Source organism: Giraffa tippelskirchi, chromosome 12 (assembly GCF_054371585.1).
Source record: "Giraffa tippelskirchi isolate mGirTip1 chromosome 12, T2T-mGirTip1v1.2.pri, whole genome shotgun sequence".
In the NCBI taxonomy this organism is placed as follows: Eukaryota; Metazoa; Chordata; class Mammalia; order Artiodactyla; family Giraffidae; genus Giraffa; species Giraffa tippelskirchi.
The window spans coordinates 4,555,418-4,566,892 of record NC_137286.1 but is presented as its reverse complement, the minus strand read 5'-3'; the positions used below and the strand labels follow the sequence as shown (position 1 = coordinate 4,566,892).

Below are 11,475 nucleotides of genomic sequence, written 5' to 3'. Positions count from 1 at the left end.
TGATCAGAAGCAAGCTGCAGCCCCCACAAAGGGCCTGTCCATCTCCCTGGGGGCAGCGGGGCCCCAGGCTTCCTACTCTGCCTGGGATGGGGCAGGGACGACGGCACAAAGACGGTGGGGGTTGCTCCCTGTGCAGTCGGGAGATGCGATGGCAGCCCCAGAGCTGGGCCCCTGGTGGGGTTGGGGAGATGGGGTGGTGACAGGACACAGTGTAAGTTGCAGGTCTGTGACCTGGAGGTCTAGGCTCCCATGTGGAGGGCTGGGCACCTGCTCAGAGCAGCAGTGCGGGCGGCAGGCATGGAGGTGAGCAGGCGCTCTGGGCATCGGAGGATTAGCGCCCATTCAGAGCGGGTCAGGTGCATGGGGGGCTTTGTTCAGACCTGTTTGCCTTTTGTACCCGCCTGCAGAACACCCAGGATGCATGATGTCATTTCAGACACATTAAGCTGGAACAGCTCAAAATTGAATAATTAATTACACTCAGCTTCAATCGCAGTGACTAATTGATCAGGGGCTGCCAGCAGACACCTGGATGGGATTAGCTGTGCACAATGAGGGCTGTGGGCAGGTGGTGCGGCCCCTCTGGACCCCCGGTCCCTGTGTGGGACTTAATTAAGACTGACTTGATTTCTCTATTCTTGCTGGAGACCTCAGCAGGCCCCATCCGTCCCACGATCAGGGGTTGCAAGTGGACTAGGCACTCGACTCGGACATGAGAGCTGCCTGAGGTCTAGAAAGATGCTGGCCTTCTCCACGTCTGGGTCCTAACCCTGGCTCCACCTTCGGGTGAGCATTTAACCTGCTGGAGCCTCCCCGTCCGTCCAGCTGAGACTGACACTGATGGGTCCAGCTCCGGGCATGGCCCTAAACTCGTGCTGCTGCTGTCCCTGGGATTGCTGGGGAGGCTGCCCTTGCTCTCACCTCCCTTGTTTGGCTGCAGCTGGAGCAGCTGGCCTTGTCCACCAGCCCTGCGGCTCCCTGTTCACTCCCTGGAGAAATTTCTCCTTCAAGGCCCCTCTTGTGGACATTACTGTCTTCTCAGCCATCTTGAGCCACCTTCCTGTGTACACAGCAGTGTCTGGCTGTTAGGGGCCCCAGCTCACAGTACTGTTCTCGAGAATTCACAACCATGTGAATGGCACATCCTGCTCCTACAAAGAGCTGGCATGCACAGTTGGGAAGGTTGTGCACTGCACAATTCAGACTTTGCTAGAAGTGGTGTGGCCTGCAGTTGCACAATGGGACACATTGGCCCATGTTTGCACTGTGGAGTTTATTTCTCCCTGTCCATCTCCTCGCTGTTTCCTGGTCTTCTCAAGTTCATGCCACCTCAGCCCTATACCCTGGGGCAGAACTGCCATGCAGAACTCACAGACCTCACACCTTGCCTTCTGCCCTTCCAGCCCCCAGCATACTTGCTGGTCCAGACGGGGAGCCCCCTGTCTCCTGATGCCACCATGTTCATCAAGCCCCCGGACCTTGTTACCTCATCCCCCACCCCTTGTGCAGCCCCCTTCTCCTGACTTGCAGATACACTGGAGACCCTCCCCTCCTTCAAGACTCAGGCTCCTCCAGCTGCTACCCTCTCCCAGGTGGGGTCTGCACCCCTCAACCACTTCCCCTGCTGGCCTCAACTCTCCAGTTCCTCTGACAATAATCTCAGGCCCTGTTTCCTCTCTGGAGGACATACTCAGTCCTGGTCACAGCGGAGGCCCCTGCAGGCTCGGACGCCACCTCCCCTCTGGCCTCCTTGAATCTCCCTCCTCGCTGACCCTGCTTCGCCCCCGGCCTCCAGCCCCAGCGCGCCCTGCCCTTCACTGCTGTCAGGACCCGCCAGGGCTTCTGTCCTTGGCCTTCTGTGCTTGCCAGGTGGGTAGTCAGCACAGTCAACCACAACCAGCTTATTTTGCTCCTCACTCGTTCTGGTCATAATTAAATTCTTTTCTCTCTAAAACCTGGGAGCACCTGGGACATGTGGACAGTTGCATCTTCTGTCCTCTTCCAGGGCACAGCAAGGCACTTCCGGAGATCCTGGTCACTCTCCCCTCCTCCAGCACACCTCCAGCCCCAAGCACGGGAGTGCCCAGCTCATCGTGACAGGGGCTTTGCCACAGACCCTCCTCTACCCTTAGCAAAAATTGGAGATGGTTGGATGTGAATTTCTTAAGTCAGAGGGAGGAAGAGACCAGGCAGTGAATCTTCCCTCAATTGTGCGTCTTTGTTGTAATCAGAGCCCCTTTGGATCCCTGAATGAGACTTAAGGGGTGTGGACAGGCATCCCTGTAGCCACAGACAATGGGGTTCATTATCTCCCTCTGGGGGTGCTTTCAGAGGCACCCGTGGTTCCCACTTCCAGAAAGAGCGAGAGGCTCGGCCAATCTAAGCCGAAACCCTCACTGAGCAGTGTTGTCTCTGGTGCCCAGTCAGGCCGGCAGGTAAAGGCCCGAGTCTGTGTTCAGCACGGTGGGCGCTCAGGGAACTCCCCTTCAGCCATCCAGTGGCCAGACCACTCATCGGGCTGAACACACAGATGCGGTAGTGATGGGCATGTGGCCAGAACCGACAGGGTACACAGGGGCATTTCCCGGGATCTGGGATTTTATCCCAAGGTAAGTAATGTGTTTCTCATCTCTCTTTTTACCTGGCAGAAGTGGAACTGACTTGTAACAGGTTCAAATACGGAAGAATGTACATTCCCGCAAAGTAACCACTGTTAAACTGGTCACTGTGACTCCCAAATATTTTTAGGCATATATAGTCATTTAACTAAATATATACCTTTAAGCCTTTCTTTTTTTTTTTTTTAATATAACAGATGGGATCAGCCAAGCCACACAGTTCTTCTTCTTGTCGTAGCTTTCGACAGCTCTCCCCAGGTCTGTGCATATCACTACTTCATCCTGTCCATCAAGCGAATAGTAAATAGTGTTCCTTAAATGGATGTCCCCGTGGTTGACCCAGCCATTTCTCTAATGATGGGCAAAGAGGTCACCGCAATTTTTTACAATTACAAATAGTGCCGGTGGGGGGGGGGGCGCTGGCGGGGGGGAGACACCCTATTTCAGTGGAACTCAACAAAAGCACTTTTGACATATTGCCTCTAAAAGGGTTGTTCCTATCTACACCCAATAATAATATGTGATTTTCAAAAATGTTTGAAGCTATAGAATGGCACACAAAGCAAAATCCATATATATTTAATTTTTTTCCATTGTTTTTAAACTTCATATCAGATTTGGCGGGAGGCACTTTGCCTCTTTCACCACCACCACCCTCCCGGGGACCCTTGGAGGTTCTGAGGGGGGCCCGGCTCCGCTCCATGCTATAATAACTCCAGGGGCGGCGGTGGCCACCCATCTGTCCGTGTCAGAGGGTCCTGGCTGGCCCTCTGACTCCTCATTTATCAACACTGTGTAGGGCTGACCCCATTGAATGATTTATTGAATTTCTTAAAAGTCCTTTTTCTAGTGATGTAATGTGCCTGAGGTTTGGGGAGACATGATTCCGCCTCTAAGGGGAAATGCTTCTATCCTTCTGAGAAAAGACACCAAAACTTTCCCCCCGAGTTTCCCCCCCCACTGCCACCCCCACTTCTGCGACAGGTCCTGAGGGGCAGGCTCCCAGCTCTTTCCAATCCCCCTCTTTTGGTGGGAGTCGAGCCCAAGAAGGGGTAGGAAGAAGGGTTTGCATTTTCTCTGGTTGGCAGACCTGATCAGAAAGCACACCCCGGCCCAGACTCAGATACCAGCGACGTGGCCACGTGGGGCAGAGTCTCTGCACTCTGGCCACCCTCGCAGCCCATTAAAGCTAGGTGCTTGGCTTCAAGCAAAGGGTCCCCGGGGCCCCCTGCCCTGGACTGCTTCCCGCAGAGGCACCATCGCGCTAGTCTGGGCTGGTGAGGCAGGCTGGCCCCGAGGCAGCAATGTCTTCTGATGGCGGCTTCAGCACCCCGTGTGCACACATATGGCCCCCAGACGTTCTTCCGCTAGCAGGAAGTGTTTAGTCTCCACTTGTTAGCACAAGTCCCTCATGTGCCCTGCCTCAGTTTCCTCACCTAGAAAGTGGAGCTCACGATGCCGGTTTCACTTACTCGAGCAGCTGGTGTAGGAACAGGGGGATTTCAAATGGGTCCCCAGGCCAGACTCTGGAACAGACATCTTTTAAAAAATTTTTTTAAATTAAAATAAAAATTTTCTTTTACTGCACTGCAGGGCATGTGGGATCTTAGGTCCCCGACCAGGGATCGAAAGCCCACCTCGCCCCCGACATTGAAAGCGCAGGAGTCTCAACCACAGGACCACCAGGGAAGCTCCCCGCATCTCCCTTTCTGATTGTTCGTCACCCTGACCTGAGCGACAGCACAGAAACTGCGGATCTCAGAGCCTCCACCCCAACACCTCCTCCAGGCCCTTGATCACCCAGAGTGGAAAGAAAGGGCCCTCAGGGCCTACCGACCTCAAGAGTAAACTCCTCCTAGAACATATGGGTAGTGAATGTCTCTGTCACTAGTGCTATCAATAAACACAACTCTTTCCTGACTGTCCCCGAATGGGTGTGCTTGGGAGTACCCCAATGATTGACAATAGAAGAAGTATGTTGACTAATTCAGCAGGAGTGTGTGTGTCAGGGGAGGGGTGCCTTCTTTCTGGTAGCAATAAGAGCACCCACCCCCCAGGGCAAGCCCAGTCCGGCCCTAGGATCCAACTTTCTTATGTATTTATTTAAACCCTGCCTCATTCCGGAGAGAATCTAGGGCCTCACCATGAATACCATCTTTGTGCGGCCTCCCAGCGCCAAAGGCCGGGAAACCCAAGCCAGGCACGTCTGGAGGTGGGGCCTCCATATGGCCTGAAGGCCTCGGCCAATCACGCTGGGCCAGTGCCCCGTCCTGCCCTGCGACAGGAGCGGGCCTCCCGGCCTCCCCACAGCATCCCTGGTCCTGGGGGCTCCCCCGCTGGGGCTCTTAGACCCTGGAAGCAGCAGTGGCCAAGTCCTCTTTACTGGAAGATAAAACAAATCTAGTTTCTCTTGAAAACCCGAGGATGAATCAAGGGGCAGCCCAATGGCCGTGTGTGTGTGTGTGTGTGTGTGTGTGTGTGTGTGTACGTCGCCCTCGGGCCTGGCACTCTGACAGCCGTGGACAGCAAGAGAAGGGGTTTGGTGGAGCCCACCTGCCCAGGCCCTGTGCAAATCAGGCGGCCACTTGGAGGGAGGCATGGCCCTCGCCCACCCCATGGCCTGAGGGGGATGGTGGATGGGTGCTCGGTGCCCACGCGCGTGGGTGTCCCTCACCTGAAACCTGGCCTGGCTCATAGGCCGGTGCCCCTGCCCTGGAGCCAGGGCTCCCTGCTAAGTAATCAAGACACCCCACAGCCCTGCTACCACTCTCCCCCAGCATCCAGAGGGTGGCACTTGGAAGTCTGAGGGACCCCAGAGCTGATGGCTTCAGGTTCCTTTCATTGGGGTGGGGGGTGCCCAGCCAGGATTTGGCAGGTTGGAACGCAGATGGTCCTGCAGGGAAGGTGAGACCAGGTCCAGAATGCTGCAGGGAGCCTGAAGGGAGGCTGCCCCCAGGGGAGACCTTCATCCCAAGCTCTCACGTGGAGCAAGGGGTGAGTGGCCTTCCTTCCACTCTTGCCCTCAATTCTCCAAAATCCTTCCATTGCAAAATTCACCCCTCCCCAGGAGAATCCTGCCATTTTTAAAGACTGTCCATGTGCAAAGAAGGCTTTGCAGAGACCACGGGGCCTGGGAAACGCCCCTCAAAGGCTCCCACTTTGACATTGTGCCACCCTCGAGCTTCTGGTGAGGAACTGGGAAAGTCTGCAGCAACGAGCGATTCTGTTGGGTCCAGCGCTGGCCAGTTATTAATAAAACAATAATGTGGGTTCCACCAGGGAAGGCGGCGCTGAAACCAGACTCCTGGCGCGCATGCATTCCGATCTGGCTCCGTTGGCCCCTGCGGCGCCTGCTCCTCTGGGGCAGGGGGACATTTGGGTGGTCCTGCCACCTGTTGGAAGAGCTCGGATGCCTGTAACCCAAGCAGGGCCCGAAAATAGCTGGAGACGTGGCACTCCACATTGGTGCTGCCCTTGACCGTCTGCTGGGAGGTGGTTTTGGTGGAGGGTTTGAAAGGCAGACACTTCTAAAACCCCAGAGAGAGGGTTTTAGAGAGAAGGGTGGGCCTGAACGGAAAGAAGGTGGGCACAGCCAAGCTCCCTGGGGTCCCAGGACCCTCCCTCTCTGTGGGACAAGGAGAGGAGCCCTCCCTGGCCGGGGAGTAAAAAGCACGGGAGAGGCCTGCGTAGTGACCGTGCAGTCACCCGCGGCTCCACAGACCGAGGCCCTGTCCCCACCACCCCTGCTGCCCCAGCCTGAAATCAGGCCCAGCGAGGTCCCGCTTAGAAACCGCAGGTTGATCGTGAGCCCGAAGAGTCACACCAGGGCAGAGCGAAAGCCATTAGGCTTCCAAGACGGAGGATCAGCCACTTGGCCGGGTCCCGTGGCCTAAAGGAAGCCACCACTTTAGAGAAAGCTTCCGGAGCTGTCCAGAGGTTATGGGCCGTGAACAGAAGGTCAGAGAGCATCCACAGGCCGCGGGCTTTGGGCCACTTGACTTTCTCCAGGAACAGGGGTTTACAGGCCGACCCTCAGCCTCCTGTCCCCACCGCCAGGGAACTACAGGGGGTCTTTGGGTGGGCAGAGGTGCGTTGGCAAACCCAGAGAGGCCTTCAGTGGTCCTGGTCACATGCTAAATGTGCCCGAATTCCTGACACCCAAAATAGCCTGGGACAGGGGACACGGTGCCAGGAAGCTCTTGTTCAACATCTCGGCAGCTGGTGGCTTCAGGCTGGGAATAAGGAACCATTATTAGCAGCATCGATGGCCTTGGAGGGGAAGAGAGGGCATTCTGGATGGGTACAAAGGTCACATCTGATCATTGCTGGCCATGTGAACTTGAGAACGCTAGTCCCTAGCTCCCAGCCTCAGTTTCCTCCACATTGAAACAGCGAGCTCTCCTGTACAATTCTTGTAAGAAAGCAGGCATAACATGCGCGTGCAGTCTGCAATCGATAAAGGCTATGCCTGGCTTCCCATCAGATCGAGGCCTAGCCCCGGAGACCCTTGTCCAAGATGACAGACAGTTCGTGAGCTCTGCCAGGAGAATCAGGAGGCTGCGGCTCTGCCCGCGTCTAGCAGCTGGGTACACTGGAAATCCAACGGGGGACGGCAGCTTTAGACAGAAGCAAACTGCAGGCTTCAGAGCGCAGGCTGAGTGTGTGCAGAGCAGCGTCTGGGATCTGGGAGGATGGGAGAAGCTGAGTGATGTCTGCGGGGCTTTGGGAAGGAGAAAGGTGGCAAACAGAGGCGCTTGGGAGGAGGACGGGGCCCAAGGCCCACGTGGAGTGAAAGGACGGAGAAAATGTGAACCCAGAAGGAACCAGGTGACTTTCCCACAAAACCACAGGTAACCAGCAGCAGAGCAGAGACGTGGGGCCAGATTTGTCCTCACCTGCAGCAGGCGGGGGAGACAGAGGAGGTAGCCCCCAGGAGGCCACCAGGAGACCCCGAGGCCTCTCAGAGAGGCCGGATGCTGTGGACGTGGGGGATCATCATGTCCTGGTCTATTTTCGGGCCTCTGCTGAGAGCGCAGGAATCCAGGCGAAGGGGCCCGAGGGCTGGGACCACCTGTCAGATCCTTTCCCCAGCTGAAGGCAGGGTGTGGGTGATCCAAGGCCGGAAAAAGTCAAGGCCACCTCCAAGCCTTCCAATTTTAGAGCCGCACGTCTCCAGCTCCAGGACACGGAGTATCCTGCTGGGGCTCGAGAGGACCTATTAAGGACAAAACAGACCCTTGCCCCAGATCCAGGCCAACATCCCCTCAATCTTTCATTAACTGTCTCTCCTGCCAGCAGGCAGCCGGCTTCGTTTTACTTACCAGGCCTGGAGGGCAACAGAGAGCCCTTCAGCGCTGCGCCCTGCACGGGCGCACTGTGGCGGGCCAGGAGTGAGGGTCTGGGGTCCGGGACACCCCTGGACGCCACTCCCGCCAGGGAATTTGGGGAGCAGAGCTTCTGAACCCTCAAGGGCAGTGAAGGGGACACGCATGGCTGGAGCATGGAAGGCTTCATTCAGGCTGGCCTTTCAGTTTGTCCCGTCTGTCCGCTGAGTCACTCGGGAACTCTGGCTCTTTATCTGTAAAATGGGGCCAAGAACCCACCCTTGCCGGCCTCTTGAAGGGATTAACTGATCCCCTGGCAGCTCCCCAGGCTGGAGCACTGAGGCTCCAGGATGTGTGAGGCCCCGGCCTGTCCTGCCGGAGCCCTGGACAGGCCCTTCTATCCTGCCTGGCTCCAGTGGGGTGGAATCAGGCGGGGGAGTACGGAGGCCATTTCAGCCCTCAGGGCTGCTCAGCATCAGGACAGACCTATAGGAACGCATTTTTCCCGGGGGAACTGGGCCCCTCCTGCTCCTCCCTGAGTCCTGGTCCCCCTTCCTGGCTAGAGATAAAAGTGGTTGGTGGACAACAAGGATCTACTGTACAGCACATGGAAGTCTGCTCAGTGTTGTGCGGCAGCCTGGATGGGAGGGGAGTTTGGGGGCGAATGGAGACATGGATATGTACAGCTGAGTCCCTTCGCTGTTCCCCTGGACCTATCACAACATTGTTAACTGGCTATACCCCAATACAAAAAAAAAACAACTTTTTTTTAAGTGGTTGGTGTAAACAGTCCTACTTCATGGCAGAAACAGCTTCTCTTCACCCTCCCATCAGTTCCCACCCACAGAGGGTCTGCCTCCCACATTGGGGAAAATCTTTAGTAGGAGTTGCGCCCACTCCTCATTGCATTTTCTACCCTTCCATTCATCCGGTCTCAAATGACATGACTATTTGCTGACCCCTTCAGCAGTGCTGCTGGGCTGGGGTTCTTATGTTTGTCCAGGCCCAGACAGTTTCTTGATTTAGGGGGCGGTTTTCACAGCAAACCAGTGGGTAATCCCACTGGTAAGCTTCATCCTTCTTGTCAGGCTAAGTGGAATCCAGATGATCGGAGCGGTGGGGATGTTAGGTGGGTGGGTCCTGGGGAGGTCAGGAGACAGCTCAACCGTGTTCTGCAGAACTTCCCCTTTGGGTCAGGACAGAGTGACAGGGAATAGATTTACTCTCCCCAGTGAAACCATCAAAAGCACCGGGTAAAACACATTGCGCTGGCCAGAAATTTTTCTTTCGGCTTTTTCCATAACGTCCGACAGAAAAACCCGAAGGAAGTTTTTGGCTAACCCAATATATAACGAGGCATTTTCAAGACACTAGACAGTGCTGAAAGTTGGGAGACGAATGGAGTGAGTCCTACGATTGCCCCAGCTTACTTCTCTGGGCGATTTCCCAGAGTGCCAGCAGGGATGCAAACAGAGGCCGCACCCAGAGGGTCCCTGAGTCCAGGAGAAGGAGCTGAGGGGCTGGGGAGACCAGGGCAGCTAGAACACTGAGGGCTGAGTAAGACGCTGAGGGAGAGAAAGCCCTGGAGGTCTGCATGGGGGCCCCCGGAGGACCCACCAGCGGACTGAGCAGTGTCCACCTGGAGGAATCTACCTGAGGCTGGAAACCATCCTGCTCAAGCGTTCATGCTCACTTGCTCAGGCGTGTCTGACTCTTTGCAACCCCGTGGACTGTAGCCCACCAGCTCCTCTGTCCGTGGGATTTCCCAGGCAAGAATACTGGAGTGGGTTGCCATTTCCTTCTCCAGGGACCTTCCTGATCCAGGGGTCGAACCCGGATCTCTGGAGTCTCCTGCATAGCAGGTGAATTCTTTACCACTGAGCCACCTGGGAAGCCCCATCTTGTGCAAATCCGAAGATTAAAAAAACAAAACAACCCTTAAACCACTCAAAAAGGTTAGTGGGAACAGGCTCAGCACTCACGTAGGACTGGGAATAGTGTCAATTTCCCCAACCGGCCTGGAAAAATTCATATTCGAAGGGTATTGAGTGGAATCTCAAGAAGATATGGCCCCAACAGCGGGAAATAATTAGCCTTGGACTAAATGCTGCTTCAGACCTGCCTAGTAAATTACAAAAACAAGAGCCGAAAGGATCAGACTGTTTCCAAGTAACTTGACCAAATGCTCAGACTATTTTTAGGAATATAAAGATACACCACACACAAGTGGGCAAAACTCATAATATCTGGCATCCAATCAAACTTCACCAGGCACTCAAAGAGGCAAGAATACACAGCCTGCAATGAGGAGGCTCGTTAATTAACCAAAACTGACCCAGAATTTACACAGATGTTAGAATTAGCAAAAAAGAACATTGATAGTGTTATTATAACTACAACCCATATGTTCAAAAGGTTAAGTAGAGACATGGAAGACACACACAGAAAGAACTGAATTGAACTTCAAGGGATGAAAATTACAATGTGGAAGATGAAAATTACACTGGGTGGGATTATTAGCAGATTAAACATTGCAGAAAAAAAAGGTAAATGACTTGAGGATTCAGTATCAGAAACTATCCAAAATGAAACACCAGAGAAAATAATCCAAAGCATTAAAATAGTATCAGTGAATCATAGTATAATTTCAAGCCACAGGTGACTCCATGGTAAGGAATTTGCCGGCAATGCAGATATAAGAGATGTAGGTTCGATCCCAGGGTCAGGAAGATCCCCTGGAAAAGGAAATGGCAACCAACTCCAGTATTCTTGCCTGGGAGATACCCTGGACAGAAGAGCCTGGCAGGCTATAGTCCGCGGGGGTCACAAGAGTTGGACACGACTGAGCGACTAAACAGCAACGACAATACACAGGTGTTTGAAAACTCTGAAAGAAAGAGGAGAGCCCAGAAAAATATTTGAAAAACTAACCAACAAATTTTTTTCAAATTCAATAAAAATCATAAACTCTCAGATCCAAGGAGCTCAATGACCCTAAGCACAAGAATAAGGAAAAAACTATACCAAAACACATTATCATCAAATTGCTCAAAACTAATAATAAAGAAAAAAGAAAAAACCTCTTCAACACAGTCAATAGAGAAAAGACATGTTAGTCCAGAGAACGAAGAAACGGGATGAATGCGGAGTTCTTATTAGAAACAATGAAAACAAAAGGCCAATAGAGCAACAATCTTTAAAGAACTGAAAGAAAAGAAAACTGTCAGCCTGGAACACGGTCACTGATATACCTGGTGAAACTATCTTGCAAGAACAAAGACAAAATAAAACCTTTTTCAAGGTATACATAAGCTGAAAGAAATTCATCGCTAGCGGATCCGCACCCACAGAAATGTCAAGAGAAGTCATTCGGGCATAAAGAAAATGGGATTAGAAATGTGGGTCTACACAAATGAGAGAAACACCCCAAATGATTCCTACGTGGGTAAATAGTCAAGGTTGGTTTTTATTCTTTAAAAGAGAGTTGACAGTTAAAACTCCAATCTTAACAATGCATTGTAGGGCTTACAGTA

At 53.5% G+C, this 11,475-nt stretch overlaps 1 long non-coding RNA gene across 1 annotated transcript; it reads right to left on the bottom strand.

Annotated features, from left to right (window-relative positions):
• Nucleotides 1–3,169: 3,169 nt before the first annotated feature.
• Nucleotides 3,170–8,168, bottom strand: LOC145529394 (uncharacterized). Its single transcript, XR_014071185.1, has 3 exons — nt 7,940–8,168; nt 7,514–7,833; nt 3,170–7,301 (listed from the first exon to the last, which is right to left on the bottom strand). It is a non-coding gene; the product is annotated as an uncharacterized LOC145529394 (long non-coding RNA).
• Between the last annotated feature and the right edge of the window lie 3,307 nt (nt 8,169–11,475).